The 15,956-nt window shown below is 40.2% G+C and overlaps 2 pseudogenes; both read left to right on the forward strand.

Moving 5' to 3' along the window:
• Nucleotides 1-1,518: 1,518 nt before the first annotated feature.
• Nucleotides 1,519-2,948, forward strand: LOC149264901 (uncharacterized; annotated as a pseudogene).
• A 9,314-nt stretch (nt 2,949-12,262) lies between these two features.
• Nucleotides 12,263-13,713, forward strand: LOC149264902 (uncharacterized; annotated as a pseudogene).
• The last annotated feature ends 2,243 nt before the right edge of the window (nt 13,714-15,956 follow it).

Raw genomic sequence — 15,956 nt, forward strand, 5'->3', positions numbered from 1 at the left:
TAGCCTACTAGTGGTTAGGTTTGACTACAAAAAATATTAACCATAATTACAATATACAATATTCTATATTCATATTCATCATAATCATGTGGCTAGCCCATTTTCCATGAATTATGGGGGCTGACGTGGCATCCTCTCAAATTATGGTGGTGAAAACTAGAAGGTCAACTTTTGAGTGGCATAACTTTCACATACAGAATCCAGTTGATGTGATTCTTGAGCCACTAGAAAGTTATTTGTTTGTAGAATAGGATAAAAAGGTGTGGCACCAAAGTGGAAAATTTTTACTCCAAAAAAATTCATTTGATGCCTCAAAATTCTCTCGGAAGGTTTCAAAGCTCAATTTTCCAAATTGGGTCTCGCCAGTAAAAGGGTCATGTGAGTTTATTCGTCCCCTTTTTCCACTCTGAAAGAATCGAGATGGATGAAAAATAATATGATGATCCAATCTAGATCATGTTGAATTTTCATGACCTTGGGTCTAGGTTAGAGTCTTAAAATCACTAACGCTACCAAACCAAGAATCTCAATGATACTACTTTGCACAGTGGAATATAAACAACAATAAATCACACATGCACAAAATATAGAAATTTTTTTACAATTTTTAACCCAAATTCGTTATATTAAAAAACATATAATACAACAGTCTAGGGCTCTCGTACCAGGGATGATGGCCCTTATACATCCACTAGCACAATATACAAAACTGGGGTTTGGTGTCTATCCATCGACAACCAATCTACCCTCAACAAGATACTCTGACCATCTATATATCGCATGCTCTCTCAGCTCCTCTTGGTTGTACCCTATACCTACCCGGTCCTACGACTCCCAATTTGCAGCTCCTGCCTCTATCAATGCTCCAAGTCCATCTCACCTGTTATCACTCAAGAATTCTAATTTCAAAACCGCTCACATTAGTTTGATGGTAAAAAATTCAGTGCTAGTCTAGCTTTGAGTTTTTGTTTGCCTTAGAGTCTGAGTCTAAGGAGTCCACTGTGCATCCTCATTCACCATTGGTCTCATAATTCACACAATTTCCATGTGTCAGCTTTGTTCAAAGGTTATTATGTGCTACAAAGCTCCTTAAGTAATTTCGTAGCGCATAAGTCAGTTTTAGGTGTTTTCGTAGCGCAACATGTTTCATGTGATTTCGTAGCGTAGAAACCCGGTCTAGGTGATTTTGTGCTGATCCATAGCAAATCTCACCCAGCTGTCATACTTATCAGAATCCGCTGTGTTTTAGGTCGTTAGGTGTCTTGGTACTAGTACATGTTTGCAGTTGTATTTTACTCTGCGGTTTTGGTCGTTCAATCAGGCTTTTCAAAATAGTCTCAGAGCAATCGGGGAAATGTTCTTCTAGGTTTTGCTTCTATTCCTTGAATTTGGGGCAGTCTGAAACTATTCCTTGTAAACAAAAAGGATAACTTAATGGCACCAGGACACACGGAGAACAAGAGTCGAGGTAATTCAGTGGTAGGTTGAAGGTTTTGGATGTGTGAAGGTACTCGTTCCTTTGCAGTGAAGATGGCTTCAGCTTGGCTGTTCGTGGTGCTTTTGCTGGTAATTGCAGTGAATGTGGGAGTTGAAGGGTCAGTGCACGGATACAAGGACGCTTCCTTCAAGGAGAGTGGAAACGCTTACCTGCTCTATGGAGGCAACGAGGGCATGAGAGCCTCGATTGACTCTGATCAGAAGTCTGGATCTGGCCCCAACAATGGAAAATCTTACATCAAGTTTGAAAATATTACTTTGCGGAGGACAACGGAAGCTGCTGCTCAGCATTCAGGCATGGAACACAGTACTGGACTGGTCCAGGCTATCATCTTTGAGGCATCTGATCGAGATGATATTGGTGGTTCACTATTTGGTGGCCAAAAGGCTATCTGTTGTACTCCCGACCTTGCCAAGATAGAGGGGTGCAAACAAGGCGAAGTCATTCGGCACCAATCTGCAGGAGATCCCAAATGGCCTTACGTATTAGATATTGAATTTAGTGGAGATGAAATTTCCCACACTTTGTCAGCACAATCAGTAACAATTCCTAAGACTGGAATGTATAACTTGTATTTTATATTTTGTGAACCAGCCCTAAAGGAGCTGTTGCTGGATGGAAAGACTATTTGGAAAAATCCCACAGGTTATTTACCAGGCAGGATGGCACCCCTAATGACCTTTTATGGCTTTATGTCGCTAGTATACCTATTACTTGGACTCATTTGGTTTTCCCAGTATATCAGGTTTTGGAAGGATGTACTACAACTTCAGAATTGTATTACCCTTGTTATTGCCCTTGGTATGTTTGAAATGACACTGTGGTACTTCGAGTATGCAAATTTTAATGCAACTGGAGTCACGCCCATGGGAATTACATTCTGGGCCGTTACATTTGGGGCAGTGAAGAAAACTGTGGCCCGTCTTCTCCTTTTGATTGTTTCAATGGGTTATGGTGTGGTTAGGCCTACTCTTGGTGGTCTTACTTCAAAGGTGCTTCTTCTTGGTGCGACATATTTCCTGGCTTCTGAATTGCTTGATGTGGTGGAGAATGTTGGAACAATTGATGATTTGTTGGGGAAGACAAGGATGTTCCTTGTCCTTCCAATTGCTATTTTGGATGCATTTTTGATACTCTGGATTTTCACTTCTCTGTCTAAAACACTGGAGAAGCTCCAGGCAAGGAGGCGGCTAGCCAAGTTGGAAATTTACAGGAAATTTATAAATGCATTGGCAGTGGCTGTCATTGTTTCTGCGGCTTGGATTGGACATGAGCTGTATTTCAAGGCAACGGATCCTTTTAGCGAGCATTGGCAGAGTGCACGGATCATAACTAGATTTTGGCACATGCTATCCTCTGTATGCTGTGGGCACCATCTCAAAGTTCTACACGGTATGCTTACTCAGAAGAAGTTGGAGAAGATTTTGATGAAAAGGTGCTTAAGCCATGAACAGTGGCGATCATTTAGCTATGAAAGGAAGACTGTGTTTTTAAAATTACACAGCAGTTTCGTAGCGCGCTACGAAACTGCTGTAGCTGCATGTTACAACTCAGTTGATCAATTATGATTGACAAAGCGGCAAATCTTTTTAAAACATTTTGTCATCACACAGGTTCATGAAAACGGTGAACAGCACATCAAGGACGTGGCAGTCTGCTCTGTTTTAGGTAATTAAAGGATAAAAGACATGCTTCTTTGGATTCGAACATTTTGAGGTAAACCAAAGACCAGTAAAACAGGGATAATTTCCTATGTTTCAGGACAATGGAAAACGTGTGATATTGAAGAGCAACATGAAGCATTAAAGGTCCATCACAGCCACTGCCAAAGGGAACCAGATGTCAGAGAACGAAAATGATTGTAGACCAAGGCTGTTATAGAGTTAGAGTCATAGTTGATTTAGATCTCTAAAAACTCCAGTCAACACTCTGTTGTATTTATTAAGTAGTTAGAGTTTAAGAGTTGTCAGTAATAGAAGTAGTTTTCAAATTCCCCTCATGCTGGAGGAGGAATCTCGATCAGTTAGAATAAGAGCTCTATATATAGCTGAAACAACAATGTAATCAGGGTTGGGAAATTTTATGGAAAAGCTTGTATTGGGCCTATTGGTATGGATGTATAATCACTCAGAATTCACTGAATGTGCTTTGATGTGAGACTCATTTTCAGTAATACATGCTTGACTTTACTTCTCAGGATTCATGAAGGATTTTTTATGTTCAGAATATGTGATGTTGTCCCTTTCTTAATTCTTACAGTGGTATGGATGTATAATCACTCAGAATTCACTGAATGTGCTCTGACTTCCTGTATACATTTATAAACTGTGTGGTCCCATATGAGTTTATGTTCTGAATGTTTAAATGCTGAATGCCCTGACTTCCATGTAAGGTTGAGTTCATTGTTATATTGAGGTGTTGTTGACTCCATAAGCCCAATGGATAGTTTTGTTTAATGTGTTTCCACCATTCATACTTTTCACATTTGTTCTACAAGAGTTAGCCATCTTATCTTTAATCAAAATCATTAACCCATCAAGAGAGAGCCCTCTCAGGTTGAGGAGGCTAAGCCTCAGCCTAAAGTCGGTTTGAAATAGTTACTTGAAGTCTTCCTGGTCTACAGCCTTCCAGGGCCTGATTTTGAGATAACATCACCACTGAATCTCGGTTATCCAATCTGCTCTCTAGTTGTGCCTTTGTCCATCAAGTCCACAACACATTGAGACTCCTGTTGATTTGTTCACACCTTCATTTATGAACAACTCTCAATCTGTCCATTGCTTCTCCTCAGCTACTCAGGGAATTCCTCCCAATATGTTCTTCCTGTGCTACACCGATGAAGACCAACATAGGGCACGTAAGACTGCCACCTATCATTGCAAGATGTCCATCTCCTACAATGAACATGGGCTAGGAGGATTTCCCATCTTCTGTAGTAGATGTACTTCTCCATAGAAAAGTCTCGAGCTCCACAACTGCTCCTCTGGTTCGTCAACCCTTGAGCTCAATAACTGCCTCTCTCACAACTAACTTTGTCCATCAAGGTGTTTCTCACAGGGATCCAAATTGGACACCATCACGCTGTCCTCCAATGGACCACAAGTGCCAAATATTTTCCACACTTGGTCTTCTCTCACACTGCCCTCCAACAATTCACGAGATACCAAGTCCATGTTGTGGCATCTACACCTAGTTAGGGAATTCCCACATGTAGGAGACCCTTACACATGGCTACCCACAGACTCCACCAATCTTCCTTTTGTTCTACAGTAGAGGAGCTATTGTACAAATATGGGCATCAACAACTTGTCCTCTCCTAGGACACCATCAACTCATCAACCAAGGGAACATCTGCAACATTTCTTATTGTTGTCCTTTTGCCTTCCAATCTGATGTGCCTACTGTCACCTTGACTTCTTGGTAGGCCTCCCAACAATCCACGTGGGTTCCTCTAAACAACTCTTAAGGCCTCCTACAATATGCCCATAAAACTGATCCAAGTCTGGTCTAACTCTTTGACCCAACACAAGGCAAACTCAATTCCAAGTCTGATACAACTGTTGTTCATGGAATGAGTTGTGGATCACTGGTTAGGGATTCCCTTGTATCCCACAGCTACCCACTAAACCGACCAAAACTCACCTTATTTGTTTCAGATTCTCTCCCTTCACAGTGTTGGACACCTTGTTTCTTGAGAAGACTCGTACAACTCCTTGTTTAGGGTTGTTTGTCCCTCAAACAAGCCACTACATGCTTGCAATCTAATCAATACAGTAAGGTTATCATTTCAACCTGCTTTGAGGAGGTTTATCCTCTTTTTACTAGCCCAGAACAACTTTCTTCTATGTGGCTTTATTTATCCAACCTCCATGCTTTGATTTGGGCACTACTTGTCCTCAAACAAACCCATTCAAACCTGCAAGAAAGTGTGTAAGGCTTGCGTCCTACCCACACCTCCTCTCTATGCTTACAGATTGCCTGAACTAGAGGTTATAACACTTCTATTCAGCCACAATTAGCCCATAACATGGCTCTCCTAGCTCGTCCCTCCTGAAAGATAGATTAGGTCCCCAAATAGTCATGAAAAGAGCCTCTCTAACCCTTTCTCCCTTCGTTGGTTCTCCTCCTCCCATGCGTGTCCAAACAGAGATGCCTCTTCTCCTCCTACAAGTTCTTATCTATCCTTCTACGTTGTCGTTGTGTTACAAAATATTGGATACTTATAATGAATCCTCTCCACCTCTATATATACACATAAAGAGGGATCCACTAATTCATCTGAAGAGACATGTATCTTGGACAAATTCACCAAGCCTACATGGCTTTGGTTGTTCATAATTAATTGTTGACTTCAAAAATTCATAACTTCGTTTCTAGAGCTCTGATTTGAGTGATATTTACAGCGTTGGAATCAACTTTCCAAGATATATCACCTCAAATTTTCTCAAGATGAAATTCATCATGGTTTTGACCCAAATCCCACTAGGTGAAAACCCCCATGCTTGGGTTCCAATCCCAGAAGCCTACTTGTGGTGCTTTGACCTCCAACCCTTGAACATTAGGGCTTGGATTACCTCCCAAGCTACACAAAAATCAACACTCCCTCTTAGCAAGGGAGGTACTTCCAAGGCTAGGATGTAACCATCATCATCTTCGACGATGACACTAGCCCATCTGGCATCCATCACTACAACATACCTTTTAGAATGAATCTGGAAATATTAGTAGTGCCTCTGCCTCATCGCATCTAAACCTGAAGATCCCAAACAAACATAGGGTTGCTCCCTCTGAGCCTACATGATCTCCACTAGCTTAGTCTTGCAAGCATTCAACCTCTTGGATCAAATACCACTCATGTAAATCCCTCCAATCTAAGATATGCAACATCACGATCTGATGAAGACTTTATCCTGCCAACATGTAGTCCAACACATGAAGCCATATCGATCAACCTGATCTCATCCATGCCAAATAAACCATAAAGTTGTCCCAAGCATCCATGATAAGGCATAGGAATTCCATGATCTACAAACCACCACACAACATACTAAAGTGCACCAGGTTCACCACCGATCCACCAGAACTCCCAGCCCATCTCATCATGTAGTCTATCGAGACCACATATCCATGTCTCCAATTGAACCCTCTGCTCCATGATCTAGACACTGACAACTCCCTTTGATTTGATTCACTGTGCACACTCTGATTCATTGTCCCTCAAAGTAGATTAGATACACGCCAATACCATGATGCATTTCCATGACCTTGTGTCTAGGTTAGAGTCTTAAAATCACTGACGCTACCAAACCAAGAATCTCAACAATACTACTTTGCACAACAAAATATAAACAACAGTAAATCACACATGCACATAATATAGACAACTTTTTACAATTTTCAACATAACTTCATTATATTAAAAAACATATAATACAACAGTATAGTGCTCACGTACTAAGGATAATGGCCCTCATACATCCACTAGTACAAGATACAAAACTATGGTTTGGTATCAGTCCATTGACAACCAATATTCCCTCAACAAGATACTCAAACCATTTGGCTGCACATACTCTCTCAAATCCTCTCGATCATAGCCTATACCTACTCGGTTCTACGGCTCCCGATCTGTAGCTCCTACCTCTATCAATGCTCCAAGTCCATCTGGCCATTGAATCTCGTCTATCCAATCTTCTCTCTAGTTATGCCTTCATCCATCGAGGCCACAACACATCGAGACTCCTATTGAGTTGTTCATAGCTTCACTTGTGAACAACTCTCAATATTCCCACTGCTACTCCTCAATGACTTCCGCCCACTATGGTCTTCCTACACTAAACCAATGAAGACCAACATAGGGCATGGAGGGCTACCACCTATCATTGCAAGATTTCCATCCCCCACAATGAACACAAGCTAGGAGGACTTCCCATATTCTGGTGTAGATGTCCTTCTCCACACACAAGTCTCTGGATCCACAACTGCTCCTTTGGTTCGTCAACCCTTGAGCTTAAGAAATTCCTTTCTTGCAACTACCTTTTTCCATCAAGGTGTTTCTCACAGGGCTCCAACTTGGACACTATCACGATGTCCTCCAGAAAACCATAAGTGCCCAATATTGTCCACACTTGGTCTTCTCTCACGCTGCCCTCCAACAGTCCATGAGAGACCAAGTCCACGTTCTAGCATATGCACCTAGTTAGGGAATCCCCACACTAGGAGGCCCTTACACATAGTTTCCCACAAACTCCACCAATCTGCCCTTTGTTCTACAATAGAGGAGTTATTGCATAAATGTAGGCATTGACAACTTGTCCTCTCCTAGGACACTATCAGCTCATCAACCAAGGGAACATATGAAACACTTCTTGTTGTTTTCCTCTTGCCTTCCAATATTATGTTCCTGCTATCAACTTAGCTGCTTGGTAGGCCTCCTAACAATCCATGTGGGCTCCTCCAAAAAAATCCTAAGGCCTCCTAGCAATAAAGGAGAGAACAAGGTCACTAAAGGAAAGAATATTACAGAAATACAATGTACTTAAGGAATTGGGAGCTAGAGGAATGCAAAGACAAATGCTAACCTCACCGATATCAAGAGATAGTTGGGAGTGCTATGGAGGAAGCCACATAAATCCACTCTTGAGTTGTGGAGTAGCCCTCTTTAGAGATACATAGACCAGGTTTGCAGCACCATGAGTTCACATGAGCAAAATTTTAAGCCACACATAGATGATTTGAGGAATCATAGGAGTGGGATGGATGGATGGTATCAAATTTTAAAGTTTCTCTTACATGATGGCAAGTATATTAGGATGAAATATCAGGAGATGAATTTTTCATATTGGTATCTGATCTATAATCAGAGTAACGAAATATTAGCATGGTGGTATTTTTCATGTCTTGTTGATGCTTAGTGGGAGATACCTTCTCTTGGAGGTCATTGACTCTAGAGGTGTTATGGTTATGTTTGAAATACACTATTATAGAATCCTATTTTAAATGGATTAGAGAGAGGTTATCAATTGGTATCTTATTAAGAGGGTGACATGTCTATCTAGGGTTATGGCACAATATAAACCCTAACATGTTAGGAATGATAAACTCCCTATTTGGAAATGGGATCTAGGCATATCATATCATCATATGCTAAATTTTGACTACCCTATTTGGAAGTTGGATCTAGGTGGATCATCTCATCACATAATAGGGTTGGACCAAGTAGGGGAGCACAATTAGGAGGAAGATGTAGGCGAAATGGGAGAGACCCTTCCTAGGGAACTAGTAGCATATATGTTGGGGGGGACTCCAACAACAGGATTTGATGGTGAGAATCAGAGATCGGAGCTACTGCAAGCAAAAACTAGTTTGGGATATGAATGAAATAGCATGAGAGTTCAAATCCCTCATAGAATATTCCCATACTACACTCATGTCAGATTTGAGTGGAAAACAATTTAGGGAAGTACAACCATGATTTTGTTAGCAGGTCTACTAGCAGTGCATGGTAGTAATTATCATCACATAATGATTGGTTGGTTGACTAAACTTATGAATTTTCTTATGATTCCATGGGAGTACTAGGCTACGTCAAATGAAAACCATCCATGTATAATTCTTCTTGAAGTATGCATGGAGTACACTAGAGGAGGCAATCATGAGGAGATATGTCTTCAATTTTACTAGATAATTTTATGGAAGTACATGACCTACATCTTTTTGATACAACAAAGGATGGTAATTTTGTGGATTTTAACAACATCGAGATGATATAAAAGATATGTGATGAAGTGTTCCACATACTTGATTGGGATCCTTGTATTGATCTTTCATTTTCTTAGGGAAAAATAATTTCGGGAAGGGAGGATTGTAATGTTCCTTTTTCTGGACATAGACAATAGAGACCATCTATATGGCCTAACTATTCCCATAGACTAAACATTGAAATAAATTTGGGAATCTCAATGGAGGAATTAATTAATTAATTTGACTAAAGAAAAAAATATTAAAAGGTCAATTTATTTAATAAAGGAAAAGGTGACCCATGTTATTCAAATTACCTATGGTATTAACCAAGGTATTCCAATAAACCATCATAAGAAAAAGAGAAGCAAGAGATCATTCATGGATATGATTGGATGATTTGGTTTATTGATTTATGAGCTCATTGAAATTTGTATGGGGGTTTGTAACCCTATTTTGGATCTTATTTATGGGGGAAACTATCCTCCCTAGGGATCAAAACTACTTTTGGTGTTGCAAGATCAACCCTAGCTAGTCATTGGAGGGATCAACCAGATTTCTCATTGGCGCTTAGCAAGGAAGGATGAGATTTTGGAGATATTTTCAGAAGGCTAAAGCAACACGCATTGTATACATGGGAGTCCAAGTAGAGGGGTTTTGAAACAGACCAAATTATTCCATGCTTGTCTATTATCAAGTTCCTTTTCAAAATGAATTTGATGTAATTTCCATCTCAATAATTAATAAATAGATAGGTCGGGTTTGCAGTGGAATTTGTATACACACTTTGTAATTGTTGGTTTGAATATGCTTAATTCCCGACAATAATTATTATGTAGTACTCTGAAGAAAATTCATAGAATAATTTATGGTAAATTGAATAAAATTTTAAAAGGGAATATTACACTGAGACAATGGGCTACAAAGATTAGAAGGCAAGAAAGATTGATATTAGAGGCCTTCAACCACCAAGGTGTTTAATAATACAGATCAACATGATGATATTAGTATATTTAAAGCTCATGGAGAATATCCTTAGCATGATCCTGGCCTTCATGCTCCATAAACTGCCATGGATGTTTCACTGGGCAGTTCGTCATAACAAATATGATAAATTATATTTAAAATATGAAATTCTACACTATTATAGTTTTTTTTTCTTTGTAGATTTATGGATTTGTAGATTGTTGTTAATAATGTATGCATTTGAATTAAAATTATGTAGAAAATAGATAACAGTGAAATAAAATCTCCCACACACATTTGACATAAGATATGACCTGGTAACCCTTTCGGTAGAAAAAACCCAGATATAAGGTGAGGTCACTCTGCTCTCTTTCACTGTATAGAAAATGTTTGAGTACAAAGAAATATGGCTTGTGGCTTGTGGGCCACTATAGTGCACAAATCATCTATGTGTGCTCTATATCTTATTCCTCTCGGTTTTTTGTCTTAGCTATGGAACAAATGTACTGAAAATAATGGAACCCATTTTCCTCCTAGTGGATTGGTTATAACACAATGTGATAGCCTACTAGTGGTTAGGTTTGACTACAAAAAATATTAACCATAATTACAATATACAATATTCTATATTCATATTCATCATAATCATGTGGCTAGCCCATTTTCCATGAATTATGGGGGCTGACGTGGCATCCTCTCAAATTATGGTGGTGAAAACTAGAAGGTCAACTTTTGAGTGGCATAACTTTCACATACAGAATCCAGTTGATGTGATTCTTGAGCCACTAGAAAGTTATTTGTTTGTAGAATAGGATAAAAAGGTGTGGCACCAAAGTGGAAAATTTTTACTCCAAAAAAATTCATTTGATGCCTCAAAATTCTCTCGGAAGGTTTCAAAGCTCAATTTTCCAAATTGGGTCTCGCCAGTAAAAGGGTCATGTGAGTTTATTCGTCCCCTTTTTCCACTCTGAAAGAATCGAGATGGATGAAAAATAATATGATGATCCAATCTAGATCATGTTGAATTTTCATGACCTTGGGTCTAGGTTAGAGTCTTAAAATCACTAACGCTACCAAACCAAGAATCTCAATGATACTACTTTGCACAGTGGAATATAAACAACAATAAATCACACATGCACAAAATATAGAAATTTTTTTACAATTTTTAACCCAAATTCGTTATATTAAAAAACATATAATACAACAGTCTAGGGCTCTCGTACCAGGGATGATGGCCCTTATACATCCACTAGCACAATATACAAAACTGGGGTTTGGTGTCTATCCATCGACAACCAATCTACCCTCAACAAGATACTCTGACCATCTATATATCGCATGCTCTCTCAGCTCCTCTTGGTTGTACCCTATACCTACCCGGTCCTACGACTCCCAATTTGCAGCTCCTGCCTCTATCAATGCTCCAAGTCCATCTCACCTGTTATCACTCAAGAATTCTAATTTCAAAACCGCTCACATTAGTTTGATGGTAAAAAATTCAGTGCTAGTCTAGCTTTGAGTTTTTGTTTGCCTTAGAGTCTGAGTCTAAGGAGTCCACTGTGCATCCTCATTCACCATTGGTCTCATAATTCACACAATTTCCATGTGTCAGCTTTGTTCAAAGGTTATTATGTGCTACAAAGCTCCTTAAGTAATTTCGTAGCGCATAAGTCAGTTTTAGGTGTTTTCGTAGCGCAACATGTTTCATGTGATTTCGTAGCGTAGAAACCCGGTCTAGGTGATTTTGTGTTGATCCATAGCAAATCTCACCCAGCTGTCATACTTATCAGAATCCGCTGTGTTTTAGGTCGTTAGGTGTCTTGGTACTAGTACATGTTTGCAGTTGTATTTTACTCTGCGGTTTTGGTCGTTCAATCAGGCTTTTCAAAATAGTCTCAGAGCAATCGGGGAAATGTTCTTCTAGGTTTTGCTTCTATTCCTTGAATTTGGGGCAGTCTGAAACTATTCCTTGTAAACAAAAAGGATAACTTAATGGCACCAGGACACACGGAGAACAAGAGTCGAGGTAATTCAGTGGTAGGTTGAAGGTTTTGGATGTGTGAAGGTACTCGTTCCTTTGCAGTGAAGATGGCTTCAGCTTGGCTGTTCGTGGTGCTTTTGCTGGTAATTGCAGTGAATGTGGGAGTTGAAGGGTCAGTGCACGGATACAAGGACGCTTCCTTCAAGGAGAGTGGAAATGCTTACCTGCTCTATGGAGGCAACGAGGGCATGAGAGCCTCGATTGACTCTGATCAGAAGTCTGGATCTGGCCCCAACAATGGAAAATCTTACATCAAGTTTGAAAATATTACTTTGCGGAGGACAACGGAAGCTGCTGCTCAGCATTCAGGCATGGAACACAGTACTGGACTGGTCCAGGCTATCATCTTTGAGGCATCTGATCGAGATGATATTGGTGGTTCACTATTTGGTGGCCAAAAGGCTATCTGTTGTACTCCCGACCTTGCCAAGATAGAGGGGTGCAAACAAGGCGAAGTCATTCGGCGCCAATCTGCAGGAGATCCCAAATGGCCTTACGTATTAGATATTGAATTTAGTGGAGATGAAATTTCCCACACTTTGTCAGCACAATCAGTAACAATTCCTAAGACTGGAATGTATAACTTGTATTTTATATTTTGTGAACCAGCCCTAAAGGAGCTGTTGCTGGATGGAAAGACTATTTGGAAAAATCCCACAGGTTATTTACCAGGCAGGATGGCACCCCTAATGACCTTTTATGGCTTTATGTCGCTAGTATACCTATTACTTGGACTCATTTGGTTTTCCCAGTATATCAGGTTTTGGAAGGATGTACTACAACTTCAGAATTGTATTACCCTTGTTATTGCCCTTGGTATGTTTGAAATGACACTGTGGTACTTCGAGTATGCAAATTTTAATGCAACTGGAGTCACGCCCATGGGAATTACATTCTGGGCCGTTACATTTGGGGCAGTGAAGAAAAATGTGGCCCGTCTTCTCCTTTTGATTGTTTCAATGGGTTATGGTGTGGTTAGGCCTACTCTTGGTGGTCTTACTTCAAAGGTGCTTCTTCTTGGTGCGACATATTTCCTGGCTTCTGAATTGCTTGATGTGGTGGAGAATGTTGGAACAATTGATGATTTGTTGGGGAAGACAAGGATGTTCCTTGTCCTTCCAATTGCTATTTTGGATGCATTTTTGATACTCTGGATTTTCACTTCTCTGTCTAAAACACTGGAGAAGCTCCAGGCAAGGAGGCGGCTAGCCAAGTTGGAAATTTACAGGAAATTTATAAATGCATTGGCAGTGGCTGTCATTGTTTCTGTGGCTTGGATTGGACATGAGCTGTATTTCAAGGCAACGGATCCTTTTAGCGAGCATTGGCAGAGTGCACGGATCATAACTGGATTTTGGCACATGCTATCCTCTGTATGCTGTGGGCACCATCTCAAAGTTCTACACGGTATGCTTACTCAGAAGAAGTTGGAGAAGATTTTGATGAAAAGGTGCTTAAGCCATGAACAGTGGCGATCATTTAGCTATGAAAGGAAGACTGTGTTTTTAAAATTACACAGCAGTTTCGTAGCGCGCTACGAAACTGCTGTAGCTGCATGTTACAACTCAGTTGATCAATTATGATTGACAAAGCGGCAAATCTTTTTAAAACATTTTGTCATCACACAGGTTCATGAAAACGGTGAACAGCACATCAAGGACGTGGCAGTCTGCTCTGTTTTAGGTAATTAAAGGATAAAAGACATGCTTCTTTGGATTCGAACATTTTGAGGTAAACCAAAGACCAGTAAAACAGGGATAATTTCCTATGTTTCAGGACAATGGAAAACGTGTGATATTGAAGAGCAACATGAAGCATTAAAGGTCCATCACAGCCACTGCCAAAGGGAACCAGATGTCAGAGAACGAAAATGATTGTAGACCAAGGCTGTTATAGAGTTAGAGTCATAGTTGATTTAGATCTCTAAAAACTCCAGTCAACACTCTGTTGTATTTATTAAGTAGTTAGAGTTTAAGAGTTGTCAGTAATAGAAGTAGTTTTCAAATTCCCCTCATGCTGGAGGAGGAATCTCGATCAGTTAGAATAAGAGCTCTATATATAGCTGAAACAACAATGTAATCAGGGTTGGGAAATTTTATGGAAAAGCTTGTATTGGGCCTATTGGTATGGATGTATAATCACTCAGAATTCACTGAATGTGCTTTGATGTGAGACTCATTTTCAGTAATACATGCTTGACTTTACTTCTCAGGATTCATGAAGGATTTTTTATGTTCAGAATATGTGATGTTGTCCCTTTCTTAATTCTTACAGTGGTATGGATGTATAATCACTCAGAATTCACTGAATGTGCTCTGACTTCCTGTATACATTTATAAACTGTGTGGTCCCATATGAGTTTATGTTCTGAATGTTTAAATGCTGAATGCCCTGACTTCCATGTAAGGTTGAGTTCATTGTTATATTGAGGTGTTGTTGACTCCATAAGCCCAATGGATAGTTTTGTTTAATGTGTTTCCACCATTCATACTTTTCACATTTGTTCTACAAGAGTTAGCCATCTTATCTTTAATCAAAATCATTAACCCATCAAGAGAGAGCCCTCTCAGGTTGAGGAGGCTAAGCCTCAGCCTAAAGTCGGTTTGAAATAGTTACTTGAAGTCTTCCTGGTCTACAGCCTTCCAGGGCCTGATTTTGAGATAACATCACCACTGAATCTCGGTTATCCAATCTGCTCTCTAGTTGTGCCTTTGTCCATCAAGTCCACAACACATTGAGACTCCTGTTGATTTGTTCACACCTTCATTTATGAACAACTCTCAATCTGTCCATTGCTTCTCCTCAGCTACTCAGGGAATTCCTCCCACTATGTTCTTCCTGTGCTACACCGATGAAGACCAACATAGGGCACGTAAGACTGCCACCTATCATTGCAAGATGTCCATCTCCTACAATGAACATGGGCTAGGAGGATTTCCCATCTTCTGTAGTAGATGTACTTCTCCATAGAAAAGTCTCGAGCTCCACAACTGCTCCTCTGGTTCGTCAACCCTTGAGCTCAATAACTGCCTCTCTCACAACTAACTTTGTCCATCAAGGTGTTTCTCACAGGGATCCAAATTGGACACCATCACGCTGTCCTCCAATGGACCACAAGTGCCAAATATTTTCCACACTTGGTCTTCTCTCACACTGCCCTCCAACAATTCACGAGATACCAAGTCCATGTTGTGGCATCTACACCTAGTTAGGGAATTCCCACATGTAGGAGACCCTTACACATGGCTACCCACAGACTCCACCAATCTTCCTTTTGTTCTACAGTAGAGGAGCTATTGTACAAATATGGGCATCAACAACTTGTCCTCTCCTAGGACACCATCAACTCATCAACCAAGGGAACATCTGCAACATTTCTTATTGTTGTCCTTTTGCCTTCCAATCTGATGTGCCTACTGTCACCTTGACTTCTTGGTAGGCCTCCCAACAATCCACGTGGGTTCCTCTAAACAACTCTTAAGGCCTCCTACAATATGCCCATAAAACTGATCCAAGTCTGGTCTAACTCTTTGACCCAACACAAGGCAAACTCAATTCCAAGTCTGATACAACTGTTGTTCATGGAATGAGTTGTGGATCACTGGTTAGGGATTCCCTTGTATCCCACAGCTACCCACTAAACCGACCAAAACTCACCTTATTTGTTTCAGATTCTCTCCCTTCATAGTGTTGGACACCTTGTTTCTT

This window comes from Pinus tabuliformis, chromosome 6 (genome assembly GCF_031772625.1).
Source record: "Pinus tabuliformis cultivar Carrire ecotype Pingquan chromosome 6, CPIR1, whole genome shotgun sequence".
Taxonomy (NCBI): domain Eukaryota; kingdom Viridiplantae; phylum Streptophyta; class Pinopsida; order Pinales; family Pinaceae; genus Pinus; species Pinus tabuliformis.